The sequence below is a fragment of the Cygnus olor genome, chromosome 2, assembly GCF_009769625.2.
Source record: "Cygnus olor isolate bCygOlo1 chromosome 2, bCygOlo1.pri.v2, whole genome shotgun sequence".
Lineage (NCBI taxonomy): Eukaryota > Metazoa > Chordata > Aves > Anseriformes > Anatidae > Cygnus > Cygnus olor.
This window is the reverse complement of record NC_049170.1, coordinates 62,699,143-62,715,306: the sequence shown is the minus strand read 5'-3', so window position 1 is coordinate 62,715,306 and position 16,164 is coordinate 62,699,143. Positions and strand designations below refer to the sequence as shown.

General features: G+C 40.9%; 1 protein-coding gene across 7 annotated transcripts in view; it reads right to left on the bottom strand.

Annotated features, from left to right (window-relative positions):
- The window catches only part of BBS9 (Bardet-Biedl syndrome 9), a 321,265-nt gene that overhangs the window by 285,461 nt on the left and 19,640 nt on the right, over positions 1-16,164 (bottom strand). The gene's annotated exons all lie outside the window — the stretch shown is intronic.

The following is a 16,164-nucleotide window of genomic DNA, read 5'->3' as shown; positions in this document are numbered from 1 at the left end:
AGGAAGAACACTAAGTATTTCAACTTCAGTATTAGCTTAAAAAGATTATTTAATTTCAAATCAAAATTTCTGGTGTTACATTCTCAGTTTAAAGAAATGTTTCAATACTCCTACAAAAACTCTATATCTTACAAGCAGTTGTAGCAACTGTGGGTTAAAAATAAATAACCTATTCTATTCTTTCAAAAGTAGTTAGAACAGCACAACAAGTCCTACAGATACAGTCCATACAAACAGTATGATAGTAATGTTTTCCACACTCTGCATTCTTTTTTTTTTTTCCTTCTCTTCAAGGAAATTAAAAACAAACAGATCCACTCCATTTGGTACAAACAACACTAAAATTGAAGTGAAAAAGTCAGCTTGGAGCAAACGAGTCCAAGCCCTTAACCAAGCCTTTAGCCAATAACCCCAAGACATGACTTACCACATCTCAAGTACACCAAGCTAAATTCAAAAGTTTCATTTTTAAGCCTTCTGAGATCGGAGGCTGATTACGGGTTTTACATTTCATATCCAACTGCAGTAATTCAAGCAAACAATATTTTCCATGTGTTTAAAGAGAAAGCCATACCAATAAGACTAACACCTTGGAACAGTTGAATGAAGTGTCTCTCCTGAATTCAAAGACAAGCCCCTATCTTGCAAACAGAACATGAAATATTGTAATTCAACATGAATCTATTCATCCACATTAAAATACTCCACTGTGTCTTAGGAGCTTTAGTATATGCATGCAGGACTTGAGCAAATTCTATGTTCACTCAAGCTCCATCCCCAATCCCTTAAGATTGTTTTCTAATAGAAGATGAGCCAAAACAAAAATAGGCTAAAAGCTTCACTTTGTTATACTTAAATAATAAAGTTAACATCAAGGTCAAGGAGATGCTATTCAATACCTGAAAAAGCAACAAGTGTAAAATACAGTGGAAATATTGTTCATTTTGACTGCAATACTTCCTTCACAGAATCTTTAAGTACTTTAAAATAAATAATAGTGTAATTGGTCAGAGGTTCATCATGTTACTTGTCCTTGGGATTAAAAAAAAAAGAATAATAAAAAAAAAGGAAGGTAAAGCACCTGGATCCTTTTCATTTGCCCCTTCTATCCTCCCCCTGCCACCATTTCATGTTTTCCCATATCCTAAAAATCAAATTCTCCCATCCTTCTTTCCAGATTCTGAATGTAATTCACTCATGTTCTATCAAATCTGTTGCGAATATCAGCCATTTGCTAGGAAGGACATTCGACAATGTAATTCATGTTGTTCATGTGGTGGAAGCTGTTCAATCTCTCAGTTGCTAGTGAAAATACTTTGACTTTTCACAACAATTTATAGATAGAGTAATACAATTTCAAGAATTTGATTTCACGAGTGCTTGTACATGGTTGAAATGCTAAACATAACACCTGTTTCTTGCCTAATGTTCCACACAAACCTCTTCTGAAAACCTTAGAGGTCATTCCCATTTAACGGAGTTTTGTTGGTTTGTCTGCTTGAAAACTCCTTAAGTGAATACATTTGGAAGGATAACATCAGCTGCCAATTTCAAATGCTTAAATTGTACTTTAGCAAGGTAGTAATAGCATTTTCATTTGATGAATTCATAAATCAAAGAATAGAAGAGAATTTTATTCAACATTTTATTCAAAAATCCAATATTCCATATTAAGCATGAGAGTGAAGTACTCCATTAATCAGCAATCTTTGGTGGCTTAGAAAAAAATTTACCTGAGAAAACAGTGAAAACTTGCTTTCCTACATTGAATTATGTCTGGATCTGTACTGATGAACAAACATGTCAACAAAAGCAATTCAACATGGAAACCACTGAGGTACTGATCAAAAGTACTCATACTGAGATTTTGCCTGCTATTGATGTCAGCCAGTTAGTACATCTGTTTGTTGATTTTTTTTTCTACTACTGCAAGTGAGAAAATGTAAATATATCATCTTTATAGCAGCTCTTTAAACCATTGGCCACTTGTCACTAGCAACTTCAGTACAATGATTAAGTCTCAAAGTTTGATCTATAACATTTTCAAGTTTGTTTCAAGTTTCCAAATAGAAGAGGAAACATTTAAAGTGTACTGCTATGTGCAGATTAAAGTCATACATCCTTCTAGGAAATGCAAACTCTTTACCCCTGTTAACAGCATAAAGTCAATGAGGAAACGTTTCCTGTGACTAAATGCAATCATTTTAAGCGAATTATGGGTTTGACATATAGATCCCCTAAAAGCATTTTCTAAACAGACCGATTGTTTTAGAGCCATGATTTTCCTAGGGTTTTCTACACAGACTTTTTAAATTATAAAGCACAGTCTATGGCTTCTGTTCAGTCTTAGAATTTATTGTTTATTAAATTAGAAACATATTCTACATTATATATACACATTAGCTATGCATATGTACACACACCTCTTAAATGTGGCTAGCTAGTATGCTTCCTCTGAAATTTGTATAAAGCAGCCTTATTAATAGTCTTTAAAAATCATTTCCCCTCTTAAGTATTATTCATAGGACAGATTCCAGAATTGCTTGATTTATTCACAACTTGTAGCCGACATTCTGCAGCTGAAATATGTGGTACTCAAGAGGTTAAAGCAACTACTGATCATAGTCAGAACAAACATTTGGTTTGCTCCTTATACTGTCTCTGAAGTACTAGCCAAGAGCACTGCAATGATTTTACTAACACAATTCAGAAATTAGTCAGTGAAAAGGATTTAAGTAAGTACCTTATATATATTTCAATTAAAATAAAGCAAAATGTATACACGAAGATGAAGATTATTTAGTATTAGGGTTCAAAAAATTCTTAATGTCATTTTTGTCACATTAACAGATGACAATATCAAGTATTATTAGTATAAATAAAAAAAATGTATTTATAAGAGAACTGTAGTAACTATACATGCTTAGAGTATCTATTTATAAGAGAACTGTAGTAACTATACATGCTTAGAGTATCACTTGAGGCTCAGTAAGGCTGTGAATAGGCAAATGGACAAAGCCAATCTAATGCTCTGCTAATACTACAAGGAGCAGTCGTACTCACCTCCACCCCTCCAAGCTTCCAATTCCCCTTTCTCAAGTTATGTAATTCCTCCTCATTCCCAGACGAGGCCTGGTTACTTACCTGACTGCTGTAAACTAACAATAGAACACCTTCCAGAATTTATAGTAAAATATATATTAAATCATCACTCTGCATAAATAAATCCATCTAAGCTTAGCAACTGCCAGGCATGACCTGGAAAGCTCCGTGATGTAACTCTGAGGACTACGGTTCAGGGCACACTCCTTTATCCTGTGAGGAAGGGGAAGGGCATGAGGAAGACTGAGTGGATCCTTTGGGCCAACAATCAGTTGCACTGCAGGTATCGGGACCTGTTTTGAGTTCGGTTTCTAGTACCATGGGACTCTCTTTGAGGACTGACAGCTGTTTTGAAGAGATGGGATGCACATGACTAAATAAGTAAAAAGTATCTTTGCCAACAAGTTTGCCAACCTGGTAAGAGCAGCCTTAAACTAGGAATAACAGGGGGGAGAGATTCCACAACACTTGAGTGAGGAAGTGGTGAATGCAGTAGGCAAGCGAGGAGCTCTGGGGTGATGTGAATAGAAGGGACATAGCAATCAACAGAATAGGGCTGAAAAGGAAAACAGTGAAAGTTTCCATGGCCTTTTCAGGTATCTCTCTGAGATGTCTCTGAATTACTACACACATCACAGAGAACAAACAGAAGGAATTGGAAATCCGAATGCAGTTACAAGGCTAAGATCAAGGAGACGGAGTGATAGCTCGTGTGACTGGAGTGCTAAGATGGATGCATCCAGGCTGTTCAGGAAACAGAGTTGTTGTAGGTTAACACACCTAGCTGCCAGGCCAAGCTGGTCTCTCACTCCCCCACTTCACCAAAATGGTGAGAACGTAAAATGAAAAAGCTCATGGGTTGAGATAAAGTCAGGGAGATCACTCACCAATTACCATCACAGGCAAAACAGACTCGATTTGGGGAAGACTAATTTTATTACCAACTTAAAATGAAGTAGGACAATAAGAAACAAAACAAAAGTAAAAATACTTTTCCCCACACACACCCCTTCTTCCCAGGCTCAGCTTCACTCCTAACTCTTCTACTTTCTCCAATCCTGATCAGTGCAAAAGCTATGGGGAACAGGGGATGCAGTTGGTTCATAAACACTCTAAATGCCACTTCTTCCTCATACTCTTCCTCTCTTCCAGTGTGGGGTCCCTCACACAGAATGCAGTCCTTCACAGACTGCTGTGATGTTGAGTCCTTCCTATAGGCTGCAGTTCTTCAAAAATTGCTCCAGCAATTGGTCCTTTGAATGGAGTGTAGTCCTTCCCAGCATTGATCCACCACAAGCCACAGGTCCTACCAGAAAATTTGCTAATGCATGAGCTCCTCTTCACTGGGCCACATCTCCTGCCGGGAGTCTGCTCCTGTGTGGGGTCTCCCTGAGTGGTAGCTAGCTCCAGTCAAGGCATATCCACATGCATGGGGTCCTCCATGGGCTGCAGTGTGGATATCTGCTCTCACGCAGTCCTCCATGGGCTTCAGGTGGACAGTCTGTGCCACCATGGTCTTCTTTGTGGGCTTGTAGTGCCTCCTCTCCCTCCTTCTTCACTAACCCTGGTGGCTGCATAGTTGTTTCTTACTCTTTTCTCTCACAGCTGCTTGTCCTGGTTTCAGCTAGGATAGAGTTAATTTTCCTCCTAGCAGCTAGAGATGCAGGCATCGACAAAGCAATTGGATATGGAGTACCACCTTACAGCCTCTGGAGGCATCTCCTGTCAGCTGTGAAGGAAAGGTATCCCTTCAAGGAAGAACTTGTATGTCTACTAGGCAAGTGAACAACTATGGAGAAGGGAATCCTTTACCTGAGGGAATTAGCTGTATGAGAGGTGATTTATAGGGACCTAGACAACGAACAAATATCCACAGATCCAGATGAAGTCAAGTGTACACGACCCATGTGGCGGAAGTTTGTACAGAGTGCACCATCATCATATGCCAGCTCATTGGCAGTAATGGCCTGGAAAGAACATGAGGAACCCACAGTGGATGAATTGACTACACAACTCTGGCAGTACGAAGAAAGTCTCTCCTCTTCCCTTCAGGCCCGCGTCTCGGCTGTGGAGAAACTTTTTGAAAGTATCCATCAACTAAAAGAGAATACTTTGGAGAAACTTTCTGAAAAGGTCTACCAACTTGAAGACAGATTATTTTCCTCCCCACCTGTACAAACCAGTGTCTGCCAACTAAAAGAGAATACTTTAGAGAAACTTTCTGAAGAGGTCCACCAACTTAAAGAGAGTTTATTTTCTTCCCCACCTGTACAAACCACTGCCTCAGCTATCAGGGGTAAGCATCCATCCGTGCAAGGAAGACGATATGGTGGGTACACACCCCGCGCCACCCTACGGTTTTACCTACGTGACCATGGAGAGGACATGAGAAAATGGGATGGAAAATCTACCTTAACCCTAGAGGCACAGGTACACGAGTTGCAAAGAAAAACAAATTGGGAAAAAGGGGTTCTCTGAGAAGCTTGCTGCTCCAACTTCCAGCAGGCAGTCCTTCAGACACAGAAATGAAGATTCTGACCAGGATTAGAGGGGCCCTGCCTCATCCAGGGGGAGGAAAGGGACAATCAAGTTTATTGGACTGTGTGGATTCGATGGCTTGGCATGTCAGACGCACAGAAGTATAAGGCTTTAGTAGACACCTGTGCACAGTGTACTCTAATGCCATCAAGCTATAAAGGGCCAGAACCCGTCTGTATTTATGGGGTGATGGGGGGATCCCAATAGTTAACTGTATTGGAGGCTGAAGTGAGTCTAACTGGGAATGAATGGCAAAAGCACCGTATTGTGACTGGCCCGGATGCTCCACGCATCCTTGGCATAGACTATCTCAGAAGAGGATATTTCAAGGACCCAAAAGGGTTCCGCTGGGCTTTTGGCATAGCTGCCTTAGAGACAGAGGACATTAAACAGTTGTCTACCTTGCCCGGTCTCTCAGAGGACCCTTCTGTTGTGGGGTTGCTGAGGGTTGAAGAGCAGCAAGTGCCAATCGCTACCACAACTGTGCACCAGCGGCAATATCGCACCAACCGAGACTCCCTGATTCCTATCCATAAGCTAATTTGTCAACTGGGGAACCAAGGAGTAATCAGCAAGACTCATTCACCTTTTAATAGTCCCATATGGCCAGTACGAAAGTCTAATGGTGAGTGGAGGCTAATGGTGGACTATCGTGGCCTGAATGAAGTCACGCCACCACTGAGTGCTGCAGGGCCGGACATGCTAGAACTCCAGTATGAACTGGAATCAAAGGCAGCCAAGTGGTACACCACAATTGATATCACTAATGCATTTTTCTCCATCCCTCTAGCAGCAGAGCAGAGTGCAGGCCACAGTTTGCTTTCACTTGGAGGGGTGTCCAATACACTTGGAATCGGCTGCCCCAGGGGTGGAAACACAGCCCTACCATTTGCCATGGACTGATCCAGTCTGCGTTGGAGCAGGGGGAAGCTCCTGAACACCTGCAGTACATCGATGACATCATTGTGTGGGGTGACACAGCAGAGGAAGTTTTTGAGAAAGTGAAGAACATAGTCCAAATCCTTCTGAAGGCTAGTTTTGCCATAAAACAAAATAAAGTCAAAGGACCTGCACAAGAGATCCAGTTTTTAGGAATAAAATGGCAAGATGGACATTGTCAAATCCCAATGGATTTACAAAACAACAAAATAACAGCTATAACTCCACCAACTAGCAAAAAAAGAAACAAACTTTCCTAGGTGTCATGGGGTTTTGGAGAATGCACATTCCAAATTACAGTCTGATTGTAAACCCGCTCTACCAAGTAACCCATAAGAATGATTTCGAATGGGGCCCTGAGCAACAACAAGCCTTTGAACAAATTAAGCAAGAAATAGTTCATGCAGTAGCCCTTGGGCCAGTCTGAACAGGACCAGATGTAAAGAATGTGCTCTACACCGCAGCCGGGGAGAACGGCCCCACCTGGAGCCTCTGGCATAAAGAGCCTGGGAAAACTTGAGGTTGACCCCTGGGGTTTTGGAGTCGGGGATAGAGAGGATCTGAGGCCCGTTACACCCCAACCAAAAAAAGAGATATTGGCAGCATATGAAGGAGTTCGACCTGCTTCAGAAGTGGTCGGTACTGAAGCGCAGCTCCTCCTGGCACCCTGACTGCTGGTACTAGGCTGGATGTTAAAAGGAAGGGTCCCCTCTACACATCATGCAACTGATGCTACATGGAGCAAGTGGGTTGCACTGATTACTCAGCGGGCTCGAATAGGAAACCCCAGTCGCCCAGGAATCTTGGAAGTGATTACGGACTGGCCAGAAGGCAAGTACTTTGGGATATCATCAGAGGAGGAGGTGGCCTGTGCTGAAGAAGCCCCACTGTACAACAAGCTACCAGAAAATGAGAAGAAATATGCCCTGTTCACTGATGGGTCCTGTTGTATTGTGGGAAAGTATCAGAGATGGAAGGCTGCTGTATGGAGTCCTACACGACGAGTTGCAGAAGCTGCTGAGGGAGAAGGTGAATCGAGTCAGTTTGCAGAAGTGAAAGCCATTCAGCTGGCCTTAGATATTGCTGAACGAGAAAAGTGGCCAGTTCTCTATCTCTATACTGATCCATGGATGGTAGCAAATGCCCTGTGGGGCTGGTTACAGCAATGGAAGCAGAATAACTGGCAGCGCAGGGGCAAAACCATCTGGGCTGCTGCATTGTGGCAAGATATTGCTGCCCAGGTAGACAACCTGGTTGTAAAGGTACGCCATGTAGATGTTCATGTGCCCAAGAATTGGGCTACTGAAGAACATCAAAACAACCAGCAGGTGGATCAGGCTGCTAAGACTGAAGTGGCTCAGGTGGACCTGGACTGGCAACATAAAGGTGAATTATTTATAGCCCGATGGGCCCATGACACCTCAGGCCATCAAGGTAGAGATGCAATATACAGATGGGCTCGTGATCGAGGGGTGGACCTCACCATGGACACTATAGCACAGGTTATTCATGATTGTGAAACATGTGCTGCAATCAAGCAAGCCAAATGATCAAAGCCTCTTTGGTATGGAGGACAATGGCTGAAATATAAATATGGAGAGGCCTGGCAGATTGATTACATCACACTCCCTCAAACCCGCAACGGCAAGCGCCACGTACTTACAATGGTGGAAGCAACCACTGGATTGCTGGAAACATATCCTGTGCCCCATGCCACCGCCCGGAACACTATCCTGGGCCTTGAAAAGCAAGTCCTATGGCGACATGGCACCCCAGAAAGAATTGAGTCAGACAATGGGACTCGTTTCCAAAACAACCTTATAGACACTTGGGCCAAAGAACATGGTATTGAGTGGGTGTATCACATCCCCTATCATGCACCAGCCTCCGGGTAAGTTGAGTGATACAATGGACTGTTAAAGACTACACTGAAAGCAATGGGTGCTGGGACATTCAAAAATTGGGATACACATTTGGCAAAGGCCACCTGGTTAGTCAATACTAGAGGATCTGCCAACCGAGCTGGACCTGCCCAATCAAACCTGTTACGTACTGGGGAAGGGGATAAAGTTCCTGTAGTGCACAGAAGAAACGTGCTGGGGAAGACAGTTTGGGCTACTCCTGCCTCAGGAAAAGGCAAACCCATTCGTGGGATTGCTTTTGCTCAGGGACCTGGATGCACTTGGTGGGTAATGCAAAAGAATGGGGAGATCCAGTGTGTACCTCAAGGGGACCTAATACTGGGTGAGAATAGCCCATGAGTTGAATTGTAGTATGTTAATTATCATATAACACTGTATGTCATCACTACCATGGTCGCTATATATCATAGATGAAAATGGTGATTAATTAGAAGGTATTGGAAAGAGTGTAACCTGAGCATGACATAAATGGTATGGAATAAGGGGTGGATATCTGTCCTGGTTTCAGTTAGGACAGAGTTAATTTTCCTCCTTGTAGCTGGTAGGGTGCTATGTTTTGGATTAGGATGAGAAGAGCGCTGATAACATGCTGATGTTTTAATTGTTGCAGAGCGGTGCTTACACCAAGCCAAGGACTTTTCAGCTTCTCGCTCTGTCCTGCCAGCGGGCAGGCTAGGGATGCAGCAGGAGCTGGGAGGGGACAGACCCAGGACAGCTGACCCAAACTGGCCAAAGGGGTATTCCATACCATCTGACGTCATGCTGAACAATATATAGGGGTGGCTAGCTGGGGTGGGGGGGCCGGCTGCTCGGGGATAGGCTGGGCATCAGTCAACGGGTGGTGAGCAATTGCATTGTGCATCACTTGTTTCATACACATTTACGTATGTAAATGTATTTATTATTTATTACGTATTTACAAATGTACACATTCGTACACTATTAGTAGTACTATTATCATTATCAATATTATTATTTTCCTGTCTTAATAAACTGTCTCTATCTCAACCCACAGGCTTCATTTTTCCATTTCTCTCCCCCATCCCAGAGAGGGAGGGGGGAAGGTGAGTGAACGGCTGTGTGGTGCTTAGCTGCTGGCCAGGTTAAACCACAACACTGCTGTATAGCCTTTTGTTTATTTTTAAAACCTTTCTTAAATATGTTATCATAGAGGCACCATCAGCATGTCTGATGGGTTCAGCTTTGGACAGTAGTAGGAACAGTTTGGAGCTGCCTCTGAGCTCTGCCCTGGTCTCTTCGAACACCCCTGCAGCCTCTTCACTACCACAAACAACCTTGCCAGACAAACCAAATACAACAGGCCAGGATGGTGAGGGGCAAGTTGTCCTTTAAGTGAAAGAGCAGCTGGAAGGCATGGTCATGATGGGGAATTTTAATCACCCTTACACCTGTAGGAAAGATAACACCACAGAACATATGAAATCTAGGAGTTTTTTGTAACACAATTCAGGTGACCAAGGAGCCAAAAAGGAGAGGTACTCTGCTGGTCCTGACACACAAGCAAGGAAGGCTGTGAATATTGGGAGGCAGCCCTGGCTACAGCTACCATGACATGGTCAGCAGGATGCTCAGGATAAGTTCAGGAGCATATAAAGAAAGAGCTGGACAAAAGGAAAAAAAAAATAGAGAACCACAACTCTGCACTTTAGGAGAGCAGACATTAGCCTCTTCACGGATTTGTCTGGAAGAACATAACAGTATGTCTTGGAGAAAAGGAGGTTCATAAGAGCTGGTTGATATTCAAGGATCACATCCTCCAACTTCAAGAATGGTCTATCCCAGCAAGAAGGAAGTTAAGCAAAGGCAAGCAGCAATACACCAGCATGGATAAACAAGGAGTTTCTGTCTAAACTCAGACATAAGAAGAAACCGTACAAGAAATGGAACCAAGGTGACCCAGGAGGAATAGAGATACTGTCCATCCATTTAGGGATGGTGTTAGGAAAGCAATAGGCCAGTTGGAATTGAATCTGGCAAGGGATGTGGAAGACAAGAGAGGATTCCACAAATACACAGACAGCATAAGGAAGATGTATCTACCGGGCCAGCCATTGCCGACTACACTTAATTCCAGGTACTCTTCACATGCCTGGAAGTGGCTCCCAGGGTGAGTTATTCCATCACCTTCCCAGGAGTTAAGGCGAAGCCAACTGGACTGTAGTTCCCTGGGTCCTCCTTGCCCTTCTTGAACGTAGGGATGACATCTGCTTTCCTCTAATCTTTGAATACTTCTATCCAGCCCCCATGATCAAAGACTATAAAGAGTGGCCTCATAATAACATTTGCCAACTCCCTGATAAGGGTATCAACTTGAAAACAGAATTATTTTTTTAAAGGTATAATCGGATGCATTTGTACTTTGTTTCTTAAGGATTCTTACCTATTTATCTGAAGTAAGAAAAGATGAAAGATAACAAAAATGCACAAAAAAATTTAAGTTGTGCATAAAGTAATTTAGAGTCATGAAAAAATTTAAACAGTAATTACATTTAAACTTTTGCCATATTGCTAATCTACTGTTTTAAAGTTAAAAATGTTGTTTGATATATAGAATATAATAGTTCAGTTGGAAGGGACCTACAAAGATCAAGTCCAACTGCCTGACAACTTCAGGGCTAACCAAACATTAAAGCATGTTATTGAGGTCATTGTCCAAATGCCTCTTGAACACTGAGAGGCACGGAGCATCAACCACCTTTCTAGGAAGCCAGTTTCAGTGTTTGACCACCCTCATAGTAAAGAAATTGTTCTGAATATCTACTCTGGACCTCACCAACACAGCTTTCCCACGTGTCCTATCACTCGTTACCAGGGAGCAGAGACCAGTACCTTCCTCTCTATTTCCCCTCCTCAAGAAGTTGTAGAGAGCAATTGAGTCACTCCTCAGCCTCCTTTTCTCCTACCTGAACAACCCAACTGTCCTTAGACTCTCCTCACAAGACAAGCCTTCCAGTTCTACCAGTTTTGTTGCCCTCCTCTGCAGGCATTCAAGGACCATCCTTTTTAATATTATGGATCCCAGAACTGCACACAATATTCAAGGTGAGGCTGCACCAGTGCTAAATACATCAGCAGAATCACCTCTTTGGACTTGTTGGGTACGCTGTGTTTAACACACCCCACCGTGCAGTTTGCCCTCCTGGCTGCCAGGGCACACTGCTGACTCATGCTGAGCCTGCTGTCACCAGCACCCCCAGGTCCCTTTCTGCAGGGCCACTCTCCAGCCACTCGTCTCCCAGTCTGTACCTGTGTCCAGTATTACTCTGTCCCACGTGCACAATCCAGTTTTCCTTCGTTGAAGTTCATGTCATTGATGATTACCCAGTGCTCCAGTATATCTAGATCCCTCTGCAAGACCTCTCAGCCCTCCAAGAGAGTCAACAGCACCTCCCAGTTTAGTATCATCAGTGAACTTGCCAAGGATGCATTCCACTCCTGCATCCAGATCATTGGTGAAAGTTCAGTAAAACTGAACTGGCCCTAGAATCGATCCTTATGAGATTAAAAATCATTAGATTAAAAATGTATAATCATGAAATTAAGATGTTTAACCGTGAGATTAAAAACGTAAAAGACATTCAATTCTGAAGCGAGTGCCCTTACTAGTACAAAAATCTTGTATTGTACCTTTCTTAATAGTTAGCATTCATTTTCTGGTGCTTCTGTTTATACTAATGGTAGCGAGAAAATCTTCAGACTGGTTTCCAACCCGGCTTGAGAAGCTTGGCTAAAATATACAGTTTAGTTGTAACGTCTGTTCTTCTGATGACATTTAAGATCCAAATATATTAGAGTAGATATTATAATCATATGCAGCAGTGATAATCGAGCAGACATATTACAATTCCAATAACAGATAAAAAATAAAGGTCAATAGAGGTGTCACTGCTTATGAAATGAGTAGTAATAGCTTCTGCTCTCATGTATATTAAGAGATATCTAAGTTATTCTTACTAATTTTGTTGCATCATGAAAATGATTAACAGTAGAAATAGAAGTATAGCATCTTCTTGTAATATATATGAAGCTATACATCAGACATGGAAATATTCATCTTTAGCATTCATAATGAATCCCTAATCACACATGTTGTTAAAATATCTCGTTTTAACAGTAGTGATATGACTGAATGATGACATAACGTTACAAGTTCTTTAGAGCATTCCAATGATCTACAAGCATACTGTAGTACTGAACAATACTGTCTGAAGAAACAAATATATGGCAGGCACTGAAAACATATTTTTAACTAAAAAAAAATTTAAAAATCACTCTCATTGCCTTTAAGAGTACAGCATCATTTCTTAACATACCTACCATTTTGTTGTTCATATTTATGTTGTTTCTACTCACTAATTTTTATATTTGGATTTTAACTAAAATCAAACTCCAATTATCTGAACATTACATGTAAACTATAATTAAAGAAAAATAAATTGTGTATGAACCTGTAATTTTCCAACTTTTTATAGGTCATCTTATTTCCTTTGGCCATTTGTTTTTAATGTGTAGCTAGTGAATAGGGTTTTTATGTTTCACTTCAAGAAATGCAGTCTTCCAAAAAACTCAGCCAGAAATGTCCATTTCAAAAAAGCTTATTGCAGCCAGTTGGCTTTGCCAGTGACATATTTATAAAGTGAAAATATAACCCATAGTGTTTTCTGCAGATCAGATGGAATCACTTAGTGTACTCTACATAGTTTCAGCAGCTTGTGCCTCAAGAGGAACGTCCTTCAGCCAGCAAGTGTTACTTTTAAGCACAAGTCCAGCTACTGTTGTTTTGTACTTTCATTATTCTAGCGTGATATGAATACATTTACATCACACTTTTTTTTAAAACCACAATGTATTTTTAGAGCTATTGCAAAGCCAAAATGAGAGGCAGGTTGCAGCTTTTTGAAATAAGCTTCTAATTAAAGCGATTTTGGAGCTAAGATTTTGCATGTTAATGATTTCCTCTGCTCTGAGCCTCCCCTCTGGCACCAAGTCAATTTCATAAAATGTACATTATGTAATCACAAGGTCTGAGCACCATATGAAATCATGCAATGAAAACTACAGCATCAAATGGGATAAAGTAGAAATCAGAACAAGCTTCATAAAGCTACAACTTTTAAAGAGACGTCAGCAGAGATAATTTTACTGCCTTCAATGGTAATCATAAACTTTGGTCAAACCCTAGCATGAAAGGAAGTGTCAATAAAAATAAAATGAAAAGAAATTGGCATTTATAAGACACCCATAAGCCAAAAGCTTGTCCTTTAATAATACATGGGAAATGCTTTTTTAATTGAAGAAAAGATAAATCCACAGCACATTGACCAGTGAAGAGATGCACACAAACTATATTCACACACACTGGAATAGAAATCACTGTCCTGACCTGACACAAGCAAATACTTTTTGATTTTCCTTCATCGTTGAAATTTACCCCCCAACATTTCTCCCAGCATAGAGAACAAAGTCTCCTCCAGTTCAAATCCATTTGGAGAACTCAGCTTGCCGCTGAGCATAGCTCCTGAAACAAAACAGATTTGGGTCAACTGTGAGAAAAGCACTTCAGGAATAGCTTCTGACTAATGGAAAAACCATTTGAAAATATGTCGGGCAGTTCTTAAAACAACGTATGCCTAGTAAAAGGCAAGTCTTAGGTTACTTCCCTAACCCAAAGCAGGAAGCACATGTCAACATACATTCAGAAAGAACACTGAATTGACTAGCTTGGTGGTCTGGTGGCTGCTCACTGCATTACTACAGAAAGGATCAAAGTTCAGGACTTCAGCTGCAACCGTTCATTCTAGACCAGAGGTTCTGACAGCACTGCCAAGGCAGTGCAATACCCTGTGTAGATATAAAGAGAAAAAGGAAAAATGCCCTGCATCACTCAGTGATGATGCATGTATCCATCCCAAAAGATGTAAGAAGGGTACCTGTGTCCCAGCTGAGATTGACTAAGTGCTTTTCTGCTGGAATTGAAAATTGCTTAAACAGGAAGAAAGTAAAAACAGAGAAGTTGACAGGAATTTAAGAGAAATTGTATAGAACATACTAAATCCTTATTCTACTGATGCTAGTTTTAATTATTTTCTAATCCCTTCCAGATATTAAGGTATTGCAGTAAAATGCGTTCACAAGTCCCAACATAAGAGATGTTCTCTGCAACAGCCCAGTCTGCATGAAGTCTCCCTTGGTAAGGCACAGTAAAGTATGTAGTCCAAGCTGCTGTAAGGAATTGATTTTACTTATCTCAATCATTACATTGTATTCTCTTTACCTAACCCCTTCAGATTTCTGACTGCCATAAAGTGAATTCTAGATGGAAAGTGAATCTTGAACTATTACAGTTTCTCCAAAGGCCAAATCAGGTAACTCAGACCTCACTCACATAACCAATCCTCTAGAGACCTGTGATACGCTCCTTTATTCTTGATCTGACTTTTACCATAGAAGATGACAGAGACAAGTTGTACAGAAAATGCAGCACGGGACTGATACCTTTAAAGCTCATATTGACCTGAGGTGGTGTAAGGACCCTTAGGAAAAACACTAGTATGGTTCAAAGGAGCACAAAAGACTGGTATGCAGTATAGAGATCCAGAAATATCATAGATGCAACATCCAGCATGTTCATTGCTACTGAAAGAAACCTGGTTATTTGGCACTGTTTAGACATGAGAGATAGTGTCCTCCCCTAAACAGATTCTAGTGCTAAGATTTATTGCAAGCCTCATATTAAGAAAGAAAAAGTGCATTCAAGAATTAACGTTTCTAACCCTAGTGCAAGTAGTCTTAGAAAAAAATGTTCAGACAGTTGTGAAAGCAGCATCACAGAAAGTTTCTTCTTTTTCAGTACCACAGATTAATTATAAATATATAATCAATTCAAGCACATTAACTACAAACAGTATAGAGTGGGTCTTGAAGAGAACATTAGCTGTGTATGGGAGAATGGGTGTATGCATGGATCATCATTACTCAGGCTGCATCTATGAAGGGATGGTAAAAATCTTTCTTTAAATTCAGTTTCTTGCCTTAACTTGTTTAATATAACTACTTTTCAAGACCAGACAACTACAGGCATTTACTTTGAAGTGCCTGCATTCATAGAGATGTTGCAATATGGATGTTATAGGCTTTTTTCTTAAGAAGAAAAAAAAAGGGGGGGGAAACAAATTTTCAGCTGTGAAACTTTCCAATGTGTCAAGCTGCCGTCATCTGAAGTTATACATTATACATTGTATTTATACTATGCAACATCTTACTGAACTAGTAAATCTGCCACAAAGAAAAAATGGAATAAAGACAAATACTGTCAGCAGTTAGCCCTTCCATATCAATAGGCTTTAACTGAATGCATTTAATGTACATGGATTTTTTTTTAATGAATCACAAATCAATAGCAGACCTTTCATTGAGCTCAATAAAGTTGAATACAGGCCATATTTTGCAACATTTTCAATGCAAAATTATCGGTAGGATCAAAAAATATCAATAGGATCTTAACATGACAATAAATTCATCTTCAAAATTTTTATCTAAGACACAGACATGTAGTATTAGAACCAATCAGTACAGCAGAACTCCCACCAATGAAACCCAGGAAACTTCCTTATCCTCTCTACTTCTCCATTTCCATTCTCCC